General features: G+C 39.4%; 1 protein-coding gene across 2 annotated transcripts in view; it reads left to right on the forward strand.

Moving 5' to 3' along the window:
• Positions 1-21,522, forward strand: part of LRMDA (leucine rich melanocyte differentiation associated) — a 721,100-nt gene that overhangs the window by 599,980 nt on the left and 99,598 nt on the right. The window lies entirely within an intron of this gene.

A 21,522-nucleotide genomic window follows, 5' to 3' on the forward strand; every position in this document is an offset into this window, starting at 1 on the left:
ATGTGAAAGTGGCTAGGAAAGGAGTTTTGTATTTGGTGTAGAGACTTCAGGATAGTATTCTATGGGCAGACATTACAGTTCACACAGCAGAGGGGAAAGAAAAAGGAAGGTGAGAATCTACAAGCCTTTGGTTCTCTGGTTGTGGGTCTCAAAGAATCCAATAAAATATTTGTAATTTACCACCTCTCCTTGCCTAAATCCAGGACCTTCCCTTCTGGGAGCCTGTGGGAGAAGAAATGCAACGGCTCCATGTGTCTCTGCCTTTCCTTGTTTCTTTGCTGGAAGGAACTGTTGTGTATGTTTCCAAGAGACTGGTTTGGGAACCTCCTGGTTTTCTAAAGCTGACTGATTTGTGCTCCTTTCTGGACTTCCCAAGGCTCCATTTGAGTTTTAGAGCCAAGGGTTGACGTACAGACAGTCCAGAATCTGCTCCTTCTTTCACATGTCCTGTTTGAGACCTGCCACAGGGACATTCTGTTCAGAAGAGCTTTTGTTTTATTTTGGGAAGGAGAAGTATAACTGGGTGCTATCAGTTTTTGAGAAGTAGCTTGGTGTCCAGGACAGAACTCTAGGTTGGGAATAAGGAGTCTTAGATTTTAATTCCTGGATTCCATGTGACTTAGAATATATTCTCTTCCATGCATTCTGGGCTTCAGTTTTTGTTTTTCTAATAAAATGAGGGGCTTGGGCTAAATAATATCTAATCCCTATTTCTATCATAACATTCTCTAATCTTTGGTGTGTGTATGTGTGTGTGTGTGCAAGTGCAAGTTTTTCAAGAAAGAAAGATTATGGATTATATCCCATGCACATTATTGTCACCATATGTGCCTGCATTCCAGGCACAGCTACAGGCGCCACCCCTACCAGATGCTTCCCACACTTTGTCAGCCAGGCTGTCCTTTATTGCACACTGAAGCTCAGCACACATGCTCCTGCATGCACAAGTTGTGCTGACACAGGCTGACTCCGTGTCTTTCCTACAGGGTGCTTCTCGAAGAATCCTAAATGCAGCTGCAATTTTCATACTAGCTTGGTTCTCAGGAAGGGGAAATGCAAGAGTGGGTTGATTAGAAGCCCGTACACATTTTGTGAAGCGGCTTTTCAGAGGGCTTTGTGGGGCTGCTGTTCTCTGTATTGCATTGTATCAAGTCTAGACTTGAGTGTCATGACATAGTGGGGTAGTCCCTCTAAACCATGTCAGAGAGAAGTACACCAACTACCTTTGACCATCCAAATGGTGCAGCGACCTGAGGATGGAGCATTAAACTAATATGGAGGAACTCTAGAAGGGCAGAGCTAGGAAGGGAGCTTCGGAAAGGGCAGATTTATGGCTTTCTGGAGGTAGTTCCACAAATGACCTTTGCTCTGGCACAAAATAGAATACGTCATTGAATACTCTAGTCCCTGTCTGTAGTGGAGTCCCTATAGATATGTATCAAGTTTCTCAGAGATCTTACATGAGTAACACACTTGATTCAGGTCTCAGCTCTACCACCTCTTTGTGGCCTCAGCCAAGTCATTTAACTTCTGAGTTTTATTGCCCTAATCTTTAGATGATGTTGCCTACCATGTTGCCTCTTTCACAGGGTAGTGGTGAGATTCATAAAAGATCATGTTTGTGAAATAATTTGTAAACAATAAATTCTTAATCAGTGGTTATTAATTGTGGGGCGTCAAGGCCCCCTGGGAGGATATGTTCACTAGGACCTCTCACCCAAATGGTAAAGCAAAAGAGGAAACCACCTCCATATACATATAGATAATTCTGATATACAACTTCAAGGGGTCCAGTTAATGGAACCATGTGTCAAGAGTTTTAATTGTCCCTGAGATAGAAATCAAATAATCATAATAATGCTTTGGCCTTTATGGTGGAGACTACATATCTGTTTTTCCTTTTATACCATTGCCTCCCCAGTGCTTGGGCACATACCTCATTGGCATATAGTTAGGGAATGCCTGGGGAAATGTACGTGTATGTGTATGCGTGTGTGCATATGTGTATGCATTGTATGTTGGTAGTATGTGTGTATGGTGTAGGTGTGTTTGTTTGTATTATCCATTCATACATTTCTATGTTTAGCAGTTACAGTGCAGTGATTAAGCACTCTCTATGATGGGAAGAAGCAAAGGGTGTCTCCTGACTCATAAGCATTTCACTCACTAATGAGCTAGACAAGAGTAGTCCCGCTGTTGAGTATTCTGCTTGCCTCATTCCCTTTTGCAAGTTAATTTTGGTAACATGTCATACTTTACTTTCTTCTGGCTCACTGTGATTATCTGGGAAAATACAGATTGCATCAACAATTTGATCTCCCTGGATGCAACTTGGTGCCGTGTCTATTTCAATCACAGCCTGGATCACACCTGCTTGGTGTATATATTTTTAAACTAATTCCTCTCTAGATTCTTTCTGATCAGGAACAAGGCAAAAGGGTGAAATTGCTCTTTCATATCTATTTTATTTGCATGTCCTTCAGATGTTTCTTATCCTTCGAGTGTAAAGGGAAAGAGTACTAAGCACTGCACTAAATTCTTTGCATTTACTAGGTAATTAATTCATTTAAAAAGTATTTCTACAGTGAACTGTGACATACTTATAGAAAATGGACAAATCAAAATGAACAACTTTATAAAGTACACAATCATCCAGATAAAAAAAAGAATATTACTGCTACACACCCACCTGCCTCTCCCCAAAAAAACCCTCTGTGTAGTCTCCCATACTGGTGGCGTCCAGAGTGTCAGTCTTATCCTTCATGGTTAGTGCTTTTGGAGTCTTATTTCAAAAACTTTGAGTCTACTCAGAGTCATGAAGTCCCATGTTATCTTAGAAGCCTTATGTTTTACCTTTATATTTAAAACTATAAATACATCTGACAGTTATTTCATGTATGGTGTGAGGTAAGGGCTCAAAAATTAACTTTTCATGAGGATATCTGAAAGGACCTTCCATTCCTCTCTGCTTGTGTCATGAATCATTTGTTTGCATACATGTGAGTTTGTTCCTAGACTTTCTATTCTGTTCCATTCATATACTTGGTCTCTTCTGGGTCAGTGTCAGTCTCTTAATTGCTATAAGTTTATAATAAGGCCTAATATCTAGTGATGAAACAAGCTTATATTGGCTATTTTGGCCCTTTGCGTTTCCATACAAATTTTAGAATCCATCTATTTTAATAACAGCAACAACAATGAAGCAATGGGATTTTTATTGAGATTACTGTGAATCTGTAGGCCAACTTGCGGAGAATTGACCTGTTTACGATATGATGTCTTCCAGTCTATGACCATGGGGATCTACTTCCACTTATTTAGATTTTATATAGTTTATCTCAATAATATTTTATAGTTTGCATGGGTATGTGTGTGTGTGTGCGTGCACGCATGTGTATGCTTAGAGGTCTTACACACATTTCAATGTATTTATTCCTAGGTATATGATTTTTTAAAATCTTATTTACTTTTGATTTTCATTGTGTTTTATTCATGTTTTGGTGCTTATACATAGAGATAAAAATATTTTTCATATGTTGATCTTGAAGCCAGCAGCCTTTCTAAATTTACTTATTCATATAAGAATTTATAGTCCTTTTATTTTGTCTATATATAAAGTATCTCCTGTAAATAACTGTTTATTCCTTTTCAATATTGACAATTATGAATAAAGCTTCCATAAACATCTGTGTGCAGGTTTTGTGTGGACATAGTTTTCAGCTCATTTGAGTAAATACCAAGAATTTTAAAATAATGTCTGTTTAGTTTTGTAAGAAACCACCATTTGTCTTCCAAAATTGTATACTTGTATTCCTTTGCTAATGAAAGACTTTCTGTTGCTCCATATCCTTGTCAGCATTTGGTGTTATCAGTGTTCTGGATTTTCATCATTATAATAGGTATGTAGTAGTATCTCACTGTTGTTTTAATTTGCAATTTCCTGATGATCTATGATATTGAACATCTTTTTATATGCTTATTTGCCATTTTACATCTTCTTTTGTGAAGTGTCTATTCAGGTCTTTTGTCCACTGCTTAATAGAGTTGCTCATTTTCTTTTGCTGAGTTTTATAGACTCTGGACATTTTTGATAGCAGTCCTTTCTCTGGTATGTCTTTTGCAGATATTTTCATTCAGTCTGTTTGTCTTCTCATTATATTGATTCTAAATATTAAAGCAACTTGCATTTCACAGTTTACCCAGTTTGTTTGTGTTATATTAATACATGAATAACACATATGTATACCCATAATTTATTTGTTAATATTTTGTTTATGAATTTTAAATATTTGTTTAATGAGAAAAATTGTACTGCAATTTTTATTCCTTTTTATTCTCTTTTTAAATGTAATATCAAATTTTACTAGCCTCAAAAAAGAAGTTGGGAAATTTTTCCTTTTCTTTTTTTTTTTTTTTTTTGCATTTTCTGGAAAACTTTATTTAACATTGGTGTTATATCTCTTTCAAGTATTTGGAAAAAATTATGGCTAAAACCATCTAAACCTGGAAGTTTCTTTGGGAGAAGTCTTCTAATGATAGAATTAGTTACTTTAAAATGTAAGACTATTCTATTTTTTATTACATCTGTTTTGGTAAGCTGAAGTGTTGTTGTTGTTGTTGTTGTTTTTAATTAGTATATATGCTGCTGAAGTGAGCACTAAAATTTTTCTTAATGGATTTAAATGTCAAATATATTTGCATAAAATTATTCATAGATCCCTCTTACCTATTTTATTTTCTAAGCACTGTATCAATGTCCCTCTTTTCATTTCTGATATTGTAACTTGGTACCCTCTCTTTTTCTCTTAAGCAGTTTCACCTGTATCCTCACGCCAGGTTTTTTCTTTTTTTTTTATAGTTTATTGTCAAGTTGGTTTCTATGTAACACCCAGTGATCTTCCCCACAAGTGGTCCCCTCCATGCCCACCACCCCCTTTCCCCTTCCCTCTTCAGCCCTCAATTTGTTTTCAGCATTCAAGAGTCTCTCATGATTTGCGTCCCTCCCTCTCATTTTATAATATAAGTCCTCTCAAAAACAAATTTGTTGGGGCACCTGTGTGTCTTTATTGGTTAAGCATCCAACTTTGGCTCAGGTCATGGTCTCACAGTTTGTGAGTTTGAGTCCCACATCTAGCTCTGTGCTGACATCTCAGAGCCTGGAGCCTGCTTTGGATTCTGTGTCTCCCTCTCTCTCTGCCCTCCCCCACTCATGCTCTGTCTCTCTCTGTCTTTCAAAAATAAACATCAAAAAATATTTTTAAAAAACCAAATTTGTCTTTGTTAATTTTTTTAGTGTATATTTCATTTGTCTTATTATTTTGCTGTCTTCTACTTACTATCTTCTTTATTCCAGCTTGTTAGATTTTACTTGCTGTTCTTTACTTTCTTAAAATGGATAATTTGGTGCTTTTTAGTCTTTCTTCTTTTTTTTTAAAAATTTTTAACATTTATTCATTTTTGAGAGACAGAGGGCAAGTCGGGGAGGGGCAGAGAGAGAGAGACACACACACACAGAATCCAAAGCAGGCTCCAGGCTCTGAGATGGTCAGCACAGAGTCCAATGCAGGGCTTGAACTCACAGAGAGCGAGATCATGACCTGAGCTGAAGTCAGTGCTCAACTGGCTGAGCCACCCAAGTGTCCTGATATTTCTTCTTTTCTAGTACACATGTTCCTCTAAGCTTGACTTGAGCTATAAGGTTTGTTTGTTTTTGTCTTACAGTCATTCAGTTCAAGATCTTTTCTAATTTCTATTGTGACTTTTTTTTCTACCTTTGTGTTATATAAAGTACTTTGCTTAACTTCTAAGAACTTAGAGATTTCTCGGTTAACTTGAGTAAATAATTTCTAGAGAACACTGGTCTGGGTAGATAATCAATTCTGCATTATTTCATTCTTTTCAAATTTGTTGACACTTGCTTTATAGCCTGGCCTGTGTTTAATTGTAGTGAATGTATTGTGTTATTCAATATCTGCAGTTTTTATGTGCAATATTCTTTGTTTGTTTGCATTTTGTGGTCAGGTTCCTTAATCATACTGTTCAAAACTTTGCTGTAACTCCTGATTTTTATCATCTGCTACTTTCATTTACTGAGAGGCTTGTTGTAACTTCCTATTATGACTGTGAATATCTCCTTTTTACCTCCTTTAGTTCTATTTTGCTGCAAGTATTTTTTAAGATATATACAGATAGATATTATATAGATTTACATAATTAAAATTTTTTTACATATCCTAAACAGCTGACTTCTTTAACCTCATAAAACTTTCTCCCTTTTTTTTAGTAATGCTCTGTGGTAACACGTAATTTACTTGATATTTGTATATATATATATATATACCCTCTCTTACAGTTAATACTTTTGTTATATACTTCTTCAATTCCTTCACTTTCAAATTCTCTGAATTTTTGTATTTAATATGTTTCTTATAAGCTGCATATTGTATCCATGGTGAAGTCTTTCCTTTTAATTGAGATATATAGGGTTGATCTCTTAATTTACATGTAACTTAGTTTTTTTCTGCAGCATCCTCTCTTTTCTTCTTCATCTCTTCTGTTGTGTCTAATCTTTTGTTAAATACACCAATTAAATCCTAAGTTTAAGCTACTGTATGTTTCAGCTGTGAATTTACATCTGATTCTGTTTTATAGTTTTCAGTGCTTTACTACATTTCTCTATTTTGTCCTCTAACATCTTTAAAATAAATGTGATTAATATGTTCAAGTCCATAGCTAATACCTCCAATATCTGGGTCTGTGGTAGCTCTAAAATATCTTTTATTTATTCTTCTAGATTTTTTGGGCATTTGGTCTTGTCTCTTGGTATGCCACATGATATCTCATAGAATACCTGACACTGAGTGGAAAAATCATGGAGGTAATTTGAGGCTCTGAATAGTGTTATTTCCCTCCAGAGAGGATTTATTTTGTTTCTGGGAGGCAGTTAGGGTGGGGAAAAACCACCTCAATCCAGTTCATGATGGAGTGAATGGGAAGCTGGGACTTTGAGAGGTCAGATCTATTTCCACTCACCTCTTCCCCTGTGATATAATTCTTCAGAGTCCCAATTGAGGGTCTGGAATGTCTACTTGGGCCTCTTTTCCTTGGCATACCTTAAAACTAATTTTGTAACCCAAGACCTATAAGACCATTTGAAGTTTGGTTCAGCTTCTCAGCCTCTTCATTGCAGTTTAAGAATTGAAAATTGCCTCAAGGGAAAAAAGGGGCACTGGTTTTAAGGACAAGTCTTTGTACTTAGAATCTCTCTACTTCCTTTATCTCCAGGAGCTTATCCTTCATTTTCTCACTGTCTCACTGGCTCTCTAAGGGCTTAAAAAATTCCTGTAAATATTTTTCTCAGCATTACTATTTTTTTCTCAGTGAGACATGTTAGTCTACACCCTGCTAGTTTACCTCACTCATCAAATTATTTATTCACACCTTATAGACCTTGAATTCAAGCTAAATGATCAAGCTAAATAATCAAGATCACACACACACAGAAAGAAAGCTAGCTTTACTACATTCTCTCCTCAGTCTGTCTAATCATAAAGCTAAGTCTCTTTCTATTCAGGCCCCTATTTCAAGTCTGTGTCTGGGGTGGTTGTCAGAGAAATCCTGATAACAAAGTATTAACTCTTAAGGTGAAAGTCTTCCTAAGGAATGCCTGCATTTTATTAATAGAGCTGTTCTAAAGTCTAGCAGCCTTTGACAGAAATATCCAGGGTGGGAAGAATAGAAGTGGTAAAGTTGCTGTAGTTTGCTTGGCTCTCAGTAATGCCATAGGGCACCATAGCCAACTTTGCCCTTGGATCTCCCCTCTCCAGCTGAAATTCTTCTCTTTCCAGTGCATTTAAAATAAGTTTCCCCTTCCTTCATATGAAAAGGGGGTTGCCCTTATGAGCCTCTGCAAAAAATAGAAAACTTTAACCATCTATTTGCCAAGAACTGGGCAAATCCAAATCCTTTTCAGAAAGTGACAACCTGTCTTATCTAATAATGGTCAAGAGGCAAAAAGAAGTAAATGTTTTCTATGTCCTTCTATAAAGCAAGTACAAAAAAAAAAAAACTCCATTAAAATGAGGGATTTAAAGAATGTAAAATTGAGCCATTTGTTAGCCATTTGACCTGGAAAAATACATTTAACTTCTCTTAGCCTTGACCTTTTCATCAATAAAATGGGGATGACAATGATACTCACTTCATAAGGATGTTGGGAGGAGTATATGAAATAATGCATGAGATTATTGAGTGATTTTTCCGTATTTCAGAAAGAGTTTGAAAAAATGACTATTTAAAAATTAATGATATGAAATTCTTTTTAAAGCAAAAGGCATTGTTGAGAACTTCTGCTTCTGCTGTTTTGTGGCACATGACAGTCCTCTTTCATACTTAAATCAAAATCTCATTCCCTAACTTGACTAGAATGGTTATTCCCATTGCTCCAGTGTCTGCAGTTTCTCCGGTGTCTACAGTTTCTTAAACTGTAGACCCTAATCAACTGAGGAGGTATTGCTGGAAACCAACTACTAGAAGTCACTTTCCCAGATACAAAATATGAGCCCCCAAGAAGTGAAGGAGTGTGCATAAGACCAGTACAGTGAGGGCCTCCTGACTTCTAGGCTAGGAGGAATAACATTACAGAGTCTACCTTTATCCCAAAAAAGGAAGAATTAATTTCTTCTCCAAACAGTGTTCTCTAACCCTCTTAATGACTGTGAAGACAAGTATGTGGCGTGGACAACCAGATGGGTTTCTTTGTGATCCTAGGTCTTGATCCACCTTGTACATGGTATTATCTTCTGGTCTTTAATAACTCCCTCCTACATTACTTTATTTTTTGTCATTACATCTTTCTTTTATGTTTTCTGAGACAGTACCAAGGACTCTGGATGGACAAGGACTTTCTGATAAAAATGACTTTTGAAATTGAAAATACAAATGGCTTTCATATTTGAAAGTCTAGTCTGATGACACCAGATAATAGTCATATCTTATGTTTGTAAGGGGTTTTACTCTTCATGGTCCATGTTCACTTACATTATTGACCTGGAAAACAGTTTAAAATGGGTTACAATGGAAACAGTATCCATAATTGCCATTTATTGTGTCTTGTTTACAAAGAGCCTTCACTTTCATTTCTCATCATTTAATTTTCATACTAATCTTTTAAAGTGGACAATTTTACTACCATTTTAAAGAAGGGCAGTGGAGGCTCAGAAGGCAAAGAAGTTGCTCAAGATCATGAAGCAAATAAATTATGTGGCCAGATTTTCAACGCAGTTTGTTTATTAGGCAATAACATTGTCTTTTCACAATACCTTACTGTCTCTCCCAAGTACTTTCCCCACCATACAAAGAGAGATTTTTGCCTTGGCTAAGAAGCTATGGCATGCATTATGGTTCATCAAGTCAGGAGTAGATGTCTAATCTCTTAAACCTTAGCCAACTCTCTTTCTATTGACCATACAATTTTATCTCAATTAGTATCTCACCAGTTGGAAAGGGGTACTTTGTAAACTTCCCTATTGCAGAAATGCATTTGAAATGCTGAAGGTGGAAGTGAAATGCATGACACCATCTAATCCAAAATTGTCAATTCAAAATTCTAATGTCCAAGAATTACTATTTCTACTGTACATGGATCATCATAAAATTTGCTTAATGTCAACATCGTATCATGCACAGTTCAATTTCCAATTCAGAAAAAAATATCTGAATCTCTTTGTTACCAAAGTCACCATATGTTCTTCAGAAATTGAAGAATTTGAGTTACAAGAGTTACTCAGTAAGAGAGAATTTGGACAATCTCAATTTCTCATTCTACTCTGTGCTTCTTGTGTTGAGCCAAAGCATTCATATTACAAGACCAAGGTAGTTTCTAGAGCTTAGACTTGAGTTATTTCTTCTCCTTTATTGAATTAGTTCTTTGGTGAGAGAGAAATAATCTAGGAGCCGTCCTTTGTTGGATTATTGTGATGCTTTTCATGGCTCTTAAACTCCTCTTTGTAAGTTCGTAAGTCCCTCTGAAAGTAGAACAGGTGTCCAGGACTGAACCTCAGATGCTATCACGAACCTATCTGTGGAGGTTGACTTGATTTTGACTGCATGATGACTCATCAAAGATCCATCTACCCCAATTTTTCATCTGAACCCAAGTTAACTGTGGCAAGGCTGAAAGACCCAGACACATGGCCTGGATTTCTCTCCTTGCTGCTCTTTTCTTGCAAAATTGCCACTAGAGTCCCTCACTCTTGCCTCAAAATATGAGATACACCTGGGGTGAATGGGGTTGACAAGTGGGTAAGGATGCAAAGAAGAGGACTGACCAGCAATACATGAAGCTCCTAACATGACTCTGACGGCAAATGCTTAAATAACCTGATATGTCTGAACAAAGAAACGAACTCAGGAGCACTAAATCTTAGCATGATAAGCCTCTGCCAGTGAGACCAAGAGAAAGAAAGGGATAAGGATCTGAGAAGGGTTAATTGAGGGTGAGGGGAAGCTTTACTTTGTTATCAAATTGACCCATTTGTATCCCTTTACCTTTCTCCCTTGAGTCGTTCTCATTTCACTTGCTAGGAAATGGACCGAGACCTGGTGTTAGATGGGGGAGTAAGCAAGACAATTACACACACACACACACACACACACACACACAACATGGCCATGCCATCTCCCTTCCCTGAAATCTGAGGACTCCATTAACTAGTTATTTCATTCTCCATGAGAGCCAAAAAGTAAAAATGTGGAGAGTTAAAAAGAAAAAAGAGTTACAGCCTCCAAGCCGAAGTTGCATTATTTTTTTCAAAAAACCGTGATGTCACGGACTTACCTCACCTTTAGTGCAGCCAAGCGAATAATGTGTACTGAGCTTTCTATCATGTACCATTATAATTAGCTCTGTCAGGTCTTAGCCCTGCAACCCTCATGCAGATAATATGATAATATGTCTTCATAACCAAGTGACCTTACATGCACAATATTTCTCCCCTTATGAAGATTGCATGTCAATAAAGTAATTGAGTCTCAGAGGCTGCAGCGAGAGAAGATTTAGATGATTGGACGTGCAGAGCAGTGATGTATGACCATTATTATTCCTCTTGTCAGGGAGGCGCGTACAAGCGAGGATGGCCAGAAGATGACAGGGATGACGGGTTGCGTTTCATTAAAAAAAATATTGCTGTTAATCACCACTCTATTCTTTTCAAAGTCACTGAGGAAAGAAACTCTTTTTTCATTTTAGCTTGTGATGAACATGCAAAATGGGAGCACATCTTAGGGTTTCCAGCCTCAGTCCCTCACAGACTGTCTTTCCTCCCTTGTGAAGAGGGCTAAATTTAGATCTTAATGAATAGCTCGGCAGTGGGAGCATGGACAGGGGCCACCCCACTTCCCTGCTGCAGGGCGCCTTGGGTTTCCATCTGCAGAAGGAGTGCCCGCTGTGACGGAATTGCACTGCCCCTCTTCTTGGCATTGAGGGAAGCATGCTCACAGGCTCTGTAAAAAGAAAGCAAATGTGAGAGAACCAAATCGGAGACAACTATTTTTACTTGAATTAATTTGTTTGGACAGTTTTAACACTTGGAACACTTATATTTCCATACTTTACAAAAGCAAACATGCTGTTTCTCTAGCTGTAAATTTATCTTATGATATCATAACAGCTGGAAACTTGTAGCCTGGTAGGATTTTGTTTCATATTTAAACAGCTTGAGAAATATATCAGAAGCAAGGTGTATTTTTCCCTATCTCTGTGTGTGTTTACCTATCTCCTCTTGTTTTTGGCTATCCTAGGAGTGTTGGCAGTATCACATGGAGGGTATCAAGGCTCCAGGATTTCTGCTAGCTAGACATTGTTAATTTCTGCTCCCTTGCAAACATTCTTCCTATAAATGCGGGTAACATGCTACAAATGCTAAGGAGACCAGGGGTGTTGGAGAATCTTTCCAAGGGGAAAGAAAGCTAATAGCAAAAGCATCTTTTGTTGGCAAAGGGGCTTCTGAAGTCTTTAAATCTTCGTTCATAAGTAATTGACTAAGATCTAACAGCCTTGAAGGAAAAGAAGCTGATGGTATCACTTTTTAGTCATAGTATTAGCCTTATGATTTATGGTGTAAAATTAGCCACTGCATCCTCTCATTACGGGTGCTGAGTGATTTCTCCAGGCTAGCAAGAGAGAGTAGTAGAGAAGTGAGAGCTGAGTTTGTGTGTCTCATTGAGCCCTGCCATTTCCTCCTAAAGATCCATGGTGAATGCTTTGGGGGAAGGGGATGCTATTTTTCTTTCACTTTCTCTACCCTGTAAAAGAAAAGACCAAACATAAATAAATAACTTGAAAGAGCTTGAATGTTCAGAGGAAGTGTTAACCCACGGATGACCCAAAAGTGGCAATATAGAATATAGTTTCAGATGGGGCCAGTAAGTGATTCCAGCCTCCTTGTTGTCCCGCAAAACCCTCCCCCTTCCCTCTTTTCCCCACAAATCCAAGGCCAAAGCCTTCTGATGCTTTTTTCCATTGAATAGTATCTGGGGTAGAGATTATATTCACTTCCCAATTTGGACAGGTTTTCCCTAATACATTCTAAATGCCCTAACAGATTTCAGAGGCACTAGGAAGACTGATGATTTCAAGTTCATACTCCATGTTCATATACTGACATTGAAATTTTACAAATGGAACTTCATCTCTTTAGTTCAAGGCTTTGGTTGCTTGTAAACAATGACATCAACAACAACAACCCTCCTTGGGAAAACAGATTAACCAGTTGCCAGTTATTGGTTATTTACATTTGGGTGAGAAAAAAAAAACCATAAATATCTTCTGAATATTGTAAGAAGAGAATAAGAAACATAATATCCCCAGGTATCTTGGGGAGTAAATTTACATGTGTAAGGTGAGATAATATGGAATCCTATATGCAAAAAAAGGCCTATAATTGTGAGCTTTATGCCACTAAGTAACACGTTGTTGATGTTAGAGTTTGCCTGAGCCCTACGAGAGCTTAATTTTCTCCTCTCTCCTCATTGGCCTTCTTTCCTGGATGGCAGTAGTGTTAGGAGCATCGACTTCAGAGTGAGAGAGCATGAGTTCAAATCCCAGTTCTTCCACTTACTAACTCTGAGACTTAGAAGTGTGCTTAACCTTCTGTGGCTCAGTTTTCCCATTTTTTAGAAGGAGAAATAACATTAACTTCCTTTACGGTGGTTGTAAATATAGCATTCTTAGAATAGTACATAGCAAAGCGATATAAATATTATCTATTACTGTTATCATCCCCAGTTAATGACTGGTGTTAGATAGATAGTTGAGAGTTGTTCATTGGCCAAAAAAGAATTCCCCAAAATGAAAAAAAAATCTTAATCCTCGTTTCCAGGACACTTGAATAAAACGAGAATCACTTGACTCAAGGAAAATGACATTTAATCACTGGCTAAGTATTCTCTTTAACCCTCTCTGCTGCCTCCCCCTCTTGGGTCTCTTACCTTGTGCTGTTGGAATCAAAGCTGGTCTCAAAAGTTTTGCTCTGCACCAGAAGTACTTTATTAATATAATTATTATATGAATTGACATTATAATTAACCCTTGCCAAGTACAAAGTGCCAAAGAATAAGCTTTATTTTGGGAGAAAATTTGTCATTGTAGTGTTGGTCATGATGAAGATAAAAGATAATAGATGCTAAATATATCAAATACATTAGGAAATATTTCCTCTCTGTAATTTCCGTTCATAAAACTTGAGTCTAAGCTGATTGTTTTCAAACTTCCTCCCTCTTTTTCTCTATTTTAAGTCCAATATGTGTAAAAATACAGCTGAGTGATCCAAACTGTCATGGGAGTGGGTCTGGGGCCCTGCTCACATTTCTTCCTTTACCTGTTCTGTCTCCCCACAGACTTCCACAGAGCGCCAGGGTCACTGATGACAAAGAGAAAGCATAAAATGAGGAAGAGAAGTTAATTCTAACACGGTACAAATCTTCATCCCCTCCCTTCAACTGCCCTGTCTCCCCTGCCTTCCCCAGAACAACATTTGTGCTAGAGGGAACTGAGAAGTGACCTGCCTTGGGGTTTTCACACTGAGCTCTGGGAAGCTATGCCAACATTCCAAAGAAATGTGGCCGCAGCTTAAGAGGGTCACAGATGTTGAGGATCATCAGGGTTGAGCTCCCAAGCCTGGGAGATCTCAACCTTATTTTTTAAAATTTTACAAACTGAGGTTTAATGAAAAATAATTTTTAACAAAAATTTTATTGCTACTATACCAACAACAAAAGGTTTTCAGATGGGTGCGCTAGTCAGTCCTGTTCATTATGATGATGAAGACTAGGGTAGGCTTGTCATTTGCCCACAGTTACTACTGGTCAGTCACAAGATTATATCCTTAAAATTGTTCTTTGGAATTTTAGCCATGTCCACTATAGGGGCTTCCAGGGACCAAAGGATTTCCCTTTGACCCTCCCTTCTCCTCCATGCCTTAGATGGTCTCCTGAATGGTTATAACACTAACACATGGTTGCTGTGGAAGTTTAGCACCTATGTCTGCCACCACAGTGACAGGTCTGACCATAGTCCCAGAGGCCCAGGAGGAAGAAACAAGATGAATGAGGGGAATAGAAGTAGAAAGTGAGGGACAGAAGTTGAGCCACATTAAACTCAAAAGTGCAGGTCAAGCATCCACTGTAATTTTGCCCTTGGCCTCCAGGGCCTTGGCTGTGGAAGGAAGATTGAGATCTCCCAGCTCGATGGAGCTCTGACGTGAGTGATCTGACCATTCTATCAGTGGGTACTGGGCTCCTGCTAACAGGTATCAGTGTTGATGGGCACCCTGCCTGGAGCTGCCAGCACAACAGCTTGGATCCCTTGTTCTTTATTTCCATCCTCTCTCCCTATTTTCTGTCACTGTGTCATGTCAAATCATTGTCAGGTGGCAGACACTGCACCCCCCAAGTACAAAGGTATCAGGTTTCAGGACACAGGCTGAAATGAATATAATAATGGGAGCCAGAACTAGGCACAGACCACTTATCAGGCAAGGAAACAGCTAATAAGTGTTGTTAGAGGTTTCCATGGGGGAGGCCCAGGAGTACATTTCCTGGACAGGCAGGTGTAGCACAGCCTGTCCCGGGGTCCAGTTACAGACAGGCCTGTGCGATTAGTATTGATGCCTGTCACTTTGTGGCTGCTAGGCTGTTGATTCTGTGAAAGAGCAAAGGCTCTGGTTATCTGGTAATCAACACTGCTCTCAAGAACGGCGCTGGGGAAATTGGGGGAACAGAAATAGCCTTTCCTGAGGAGTGACCAAGGCCATGGATCATGTTGCTGGCTTGTGTTTTCCTTTGGCCTGACCCTGAGATTACCAGCCTTTTCGTTACCTGCACCACCAGGTACCCTTTCTCATTTGTCATGGAGTCAAATTCTCACTTGCTTAGAGTGAGCCAGTTCACACTCCCTATCCTGTGCTGAACACAGATGTAACTAGCATGACTTGGGGCATAATATAGGAAATAGAACATTTTTGCATATTGAGGCAGGAATTCAAACTGTGACAAACTCCCAAGTCCAAATGCATGGCTGATGCTTATGCCTGTTTTAATCCCACTCTACCTCACCTCTGCTAAAGATATTTTAAGTTTAAAAACATAAAAATTAAAATCCTAAAGGATTAGTAACAGAAGGGAAAAAACATAATTGATTTCCTTACATAGTTAATTTTCACCATAACTGTTGCCTTCTTTGCCTGTTTTCTCTTTCCTCATTCCAGAACTTTAATATAGTATTTTTCCAAAGCATCAGTGTCCTGATTATAGTGAAATTTGAACAGACAGCTCCATCCTACTCTTTGAAAAAGACTGAACTCCTGGGCTTTGTTACAGTTTTAAGCTCACTCTCTCCCTACCTTCTCTTGGTTCCATTTTCTTCTTCTCTGTCTTTCTCTCCCTTCCTCCCAACAAAAACTGGAAAAAGGATAAGCATGATTGCTTTATTTTCTGTTTTATTTAAGGTACAAATAGTAAGTGAGGTTGCACAGAATCTTTCACAAAGAACATATCACCACTTTGTTAACCCCATCAATCCATCCATCCATTGATCCATCCATCCAGTAAACTACACTGAACATTCCTCATTAGTCAAACTCTGTCTAGATGTTGAGGGAACAGCAGTGAATAAGATGATATCTCATCTTCAAAGAGCTTTCCAGTAGAATAGAGACAACTAATATTGGGTGCCAAGTGATATGTGATAAGTGATATAGATGAATGTTGTGTGCTTGTGTATATGTGCTTAGATCTGCATACACAAATGCATGCTCATTCCAGTGTAAACACACACATACACACAGAAGCACAACTGCCACCCAACTTGAAGTACCTGCTTGACATTTGGGTTTTTCATTCATTCATGGATTAATTAGCCAATCTTTATTACCTGCTGATAGGCAGGCATTGTGTTAATGTTGGGTGTATAAAGCAAAACAAGATGTAAACCCTATTTGTTCTTAATCTCCTCATGGAAAGCAATGAGATGGATTGGGCCCACCCAGATTTTTTGCCCATGGACTGGCCCACTCTCTGGTCCTCCATTTAATTTTATAGGTGAATTAAGAATCATTTATGCTATACATTTGTTCCCAGTTCTCTAGGAAAGGAAGGTATCATCAAACAGTCACTTGCAAAGGAATTTAGACATTATCTGGCTTTCTTTCTCCAGGAAGAAATCACTGGGAAGGCAGTGAAAGAACTACCTTGTAATGGCCCTTGGTCAGACTAAGAAAAATTTTCCCAAGTGTGGTGTTCAGTCAGCCTGCATCCTAGCCCTGTCTCTTTTTTATGAGGTCATGGAAGCTGCACAAATTCACTCAGGACACTAGGGGATGACTCAGTGAGCTGAGGACATTGTGTGACACTTCTCAGTGCAAAAGGGACAGACCGCCCACAGAGAAGGGGCTAAAAGACAACCCAAGACTCTGAGTCAGGAACAGTTATATAGGTCAAGCACTTTACCTTCCTGCTCTTCAGGAAAGCTCCAACACGAAAAAATTCAGAGGAGGTTTAATGTCCAGGTCAGCAGCAGATTAAATTTTCAATGTCACACTTCCTTCTGTTGGGAGGGTCTGCAGTATCACCTCAGCGTATCTTGTCTTTGGTAACTACTCTTCACACAAATTATCAGAGTGCCATCTTCCCAGAGGGCTTGGTCCTTGGGGCATCAGTTCATTAGGCCATACCAGTTCTCAGAAGCTGTTTATCCAGAAGCAGAATTTTGGAATGAAAATTTCTCTCCTAATTCCTTCTTAATGCTCACCTTTCTGGCAAAGGCAATGGGGAAAAACAAGACTGAACTGGTAACAAAAAGAAAGATTATACTCCAGAGGGCTCTTTAAGCCTTGAGAGACACTGGGTAGAGTGGGAAAATGCTTTGACTCCTGGGTTGTTGCTCATTTCCCTAGTTTTTACTTTAATCCCATTTGTGGCCTCAGAAATAAGAGAAAGTGCTAGGCCTTGGTTATGCTGAAACATCCTATCCGTTCTGTATACTGAGAAGAGCCTTGGACATGTTGAGTCCTTACCTCTGTGGCTTCATGCCACCTTGAAGCGTCTCTGATGTTCTCACTTGGGAAGCAAGTGAGCTGTTGGACACGGCCCTAGAAGTCATAGAATGGAGGCTAGTTTACATTTCCTGTAGCTTCTCAAGAGCACCTAAGGAGAACATTAATTACTACTTTGTTTAAGTGAAAAATAAGCTCATGAAGAGAAGGCTCCATCACTGGCAGGCTGTGAAGGGTACACCCTAGAAAAGTGAAGCCAGCTGTCTGGCACCTCAGACTTTCAGATCCCTGGGAGTTTGGAGAAGTGCAGGCAGTGCCAACTGCAGGGCTGACACTTGACTCTGCTACTTCACCCTCTGTGTGTGTGTCCACATGCACCCTAGAGTACTGAGGCGGGGTAGGTGCTGTGCTTCCATTTTTGCTTCTTGCAATGCGAGCTGCTGTGTGCCAAGGTTAAGATGCTGGCTTAGAAGTGGGCACCTTGGGACCCTGCAGAGAGAGTATGTGTTCAGGGAAGGGAAATCTCCCTCCTGTGCTCTTCATGCCCAGACAGACACTCACAGTTTCCAGGAATAAACAGGGACATATCTAAATCTGTCTTGGATATTTATTCACTTTATCTTTGGCCATGGAATGTTGACAAATATTCAATATGGTTGAGTGACCTTCTCTAGGTCAGAGCAGTCTCTATTCTGATTGAGTTTAGGAAACTCATAAATCTGGCCAAGCCTTCGATTTGTCAGGTGAATGGTGCTTTGTTAGCACAGAGACTATAGCTGGAACCAGAGCCCATGTGGGCCCGTGTTCTCTCTCTCTCTGCATTCCTGAGGTGCCAGGTCCCCCTTCCCACCTGACCCAGGCTCCCACTCCTCAGACTGGTGTTCCCTGGTTTGTGAACACATTTTCTCCTCTTTGTGGACAGAGCCTTTGGGTCAAGCCTTGTAGGTAGCAATGATGCAGACCCAGTGGTGTTTTAATCCTAGCCATGGGCTCATTGCCCTGAACTTTCACAATCAAAATAAAGTAAGTAAATAAAACAGGACGAGTGAGAACAGCTGAAAGTGCTAGAAGGAGTCTCGGTTTTAAATGCTGGACTGAGGGACTGGCCCAGGCTCAGCTGGTTGCATTCTTTTGCTCTAACAGCTTAGCCGACCCGATAACAAAGGATCCTTTTGCAGCTGTTTTTCTCTAAGTTGTAGAATTTTAGAGCAACAAAGGAAATTGGAGATTATCTTTACAGATGAGGAAGCTGATGTCCCAAGAAATTAAGTGATTTTTCCAAGGTTAAAGAGATATCGGTTGCCAGAGCCAAGATAAAAGTGAAGCTGCTTCTTCTGACAGCTTAGCTGCTGTTGTTTTCTCTTTCTGGTGGGTTCCACCCCATCTCATCTCCCCACCCGCCCCTGTAGGATATGTTTCTTGTTGACCTGCTGTGCTCAGAGTTCTGGGGAGGTTTCTCTAGGCCCAGGGGTCTGAGTAAAATCATGCCCCACGGACTCAAATGATGTACACCTGGTGAGGAAAACAGACATGCCAACAGGTAACTGTAAAACCAGACAAAAAGATGAGAACATAACACGCAGAATCTGGTGACATTAGCACTAAGCTCTGTGTGACAGAAAGTGTAGGAGCAGAGGAAGCGGTGTAAACCTTTTGAGAAGGAGCCACAGGAGAAGCAGAATGTGTGCATTACCTCCCACCCTTACTTTAGGATGCTTGTTTGATTGAATTTCTAATAGATCAGACCTCTGGACTGAGTCTCACTTCTACCACCAAAGTGAAGGAAGATGATTATCACTGGCGCTTACTCTAGAGCAGCCCTCCACTAGGGCTTTACCTGCTTACTTTATTGTATCCCTAATGTAACCATAATGTGGGTTCCATCACTAATTTTCACTTGAGGAAACTGAAGATCAAGGAAGTCAAGTGATTTGTCCCAAGTCACCCAACTAGACAGAGGCAATGATCTCTTGCTAATGGGATTCCACGTTCTGTTAGTGCAAAACAGTGATATCTTTGTGATCATCTGTTTCCAATGACATGATCAAAATGCACAATCACAGTGTGCTTATGCCTGGAGCTACTCTGTGCTGCCTTCATGTTTCAACCCAAGAATTTCCTTTCTTAGACAAGAATGGATACCTAGTGGGGCAGGGACAGGTTAGGGCTTTCAAAGCAGTGCCACACCAGATGGGGCCCTAGAAGGCCTAGAAGACCTTTGTCAGAGGCTTTTGCTCATTTTATGGTTGGTTGAGCCTTCTGACCCAAAAGACTCCATGATTTGTTTTATTTATTGCAGACCTAACGCACTAGGCTTCGTTTTTTTCTTCAACCTTACAATGCTTATTGCATGGCAGAATTATTTTTCATTTTTCTTTCTTTCAGAGCCTTGGAATCCTGTTAGGACATTTCTGGTACAAGCATTGGGGGGAGATACCAGTACTCAGGTTGGGCGTCTGGGAGAGATAGACAAGCTCTTATTACAGCGTGGAGGATGGGGAGATTACCTGGCCAAGTATCATTTCAGGTTGTGGCAGAAAGAGATTAGCTCCAATTTATCGCCGCTCACATTTTCCTCTTTTCCCCCAGTTTTCTGAGTGTCATGGAAATGATATTTGTGAATCCCAGGGGCCTCTCACAGTGGTGTCAGTTTAGAGATCTTCCCAGATACATCTCAATGTGGACATAAAATGTAATGGGAAGAAATTGAAAAAATATCTGTTTCTTGATTCTTTATTACTGTGGAGTTAAGAAAGCTATTTCTCATGCTGTTTCACAAATTTGAATCCAAATGTATATGTTAATTTGTATTCAGATGGTTTTTGGATGATTCAAACATGAAGATAGTTTTTAATAAAGTTTGTCAATTTCCTGGCACTTTATAGATATATATTCAGACAATGTATATGTGCATACTTGCCATATGTACATCTACTGTATTGTCATCATTGAGCCTAACTGAACTATGATGGAAAGTTAAAAGCAATAAATACAAAATGAATACTTTATATTGAACTCAGCTTTTGATTTTAACAATATAAACATGGGTGACATTAATTTTTGGCTGCTTACTCCATTAATATTTTACCTAAATTAAATTTGAGCATGACAAAGACAAACATACAGATTTCTGCCCTGGTCTAATTCCATCTCTGTGACACAAAAGCACACAGGTAGATTTCAGGCTGTAGAAAACATTGCTGCAAGCCCCAAAGAGAACGTTTTCAATTTCATGGAAAATTTTGTGAGGCAGGAATGCTCAAATAGAGCTGTGTGTGATATTTAAATGTGTGACATTTGCTTATTTCCTAATATTGCTGGTAATTTTACTAATTGGGGCCAATTACATAGATTTGCCTGGGCTGTGGTTGACTGCATTTGGGGGTGCATCATTGCTAATGCATTATCTGTGCTTCTAATTCAGAAACACTGTTCTTCCTTTGCACTGCTTCGTTCTTAGCAGAGAGAGGGTCCAGCTGAAAGATGTGTCCTAAGCCAATGAAAAAGAAAGATATGGCCTCTAAAGCTTAGAAGGAATTCAGTGAGCTCCCTAATCTCATTCAACCGGTTATAAATCACAGGACTAACCCCTGAGCAACCTCTGGAGTTGACTCTTCTCACCTGAAAGATAGGAGAGTTAGATCTTTTTTTTTTTAATTTATTTATTTTTAAGAGAAAATACAAGTGGGTAAGGGGCAGAGAGATGGGCAGGACTGCCCCCTTCCCTCTCCCCACCCCCATCGCAGTGAGTCCAATGCAGGGCAGGGCTGGAACCCAGGACCCATGAGATCATGACTGGAGTTGAAGTTGGACGCTCCACAGGCGCCCCAAAGACAGGAATGTTCGAAGTGCTCACTGATCCTGCCTGCGAATGCAGACTCTCTAGGTGTCATGGCCCTCCTCAGAACACCTGAAAAGGGCCTGAAGCAATGACAGTAGCAAAGACCTCCCCCTGTGGTCGGTGCAGGAGTGT

This window comes from Suricata suricatta, chromosome 2 (assembly GCF_006229205.1).
Source record: "Suricata suricatta isolate VVHF042 chromosome 2, meerkat_22Aug2017_6uvM2_HiC, whole genome shotgun sequence".
In the NCBI taxonomy this organism is placed as follows: Eukaryota; Metazoa; Chordata; class Mammalia; order Carnivora; family Herpestidae; genus Suricata; species Suricata suricatta.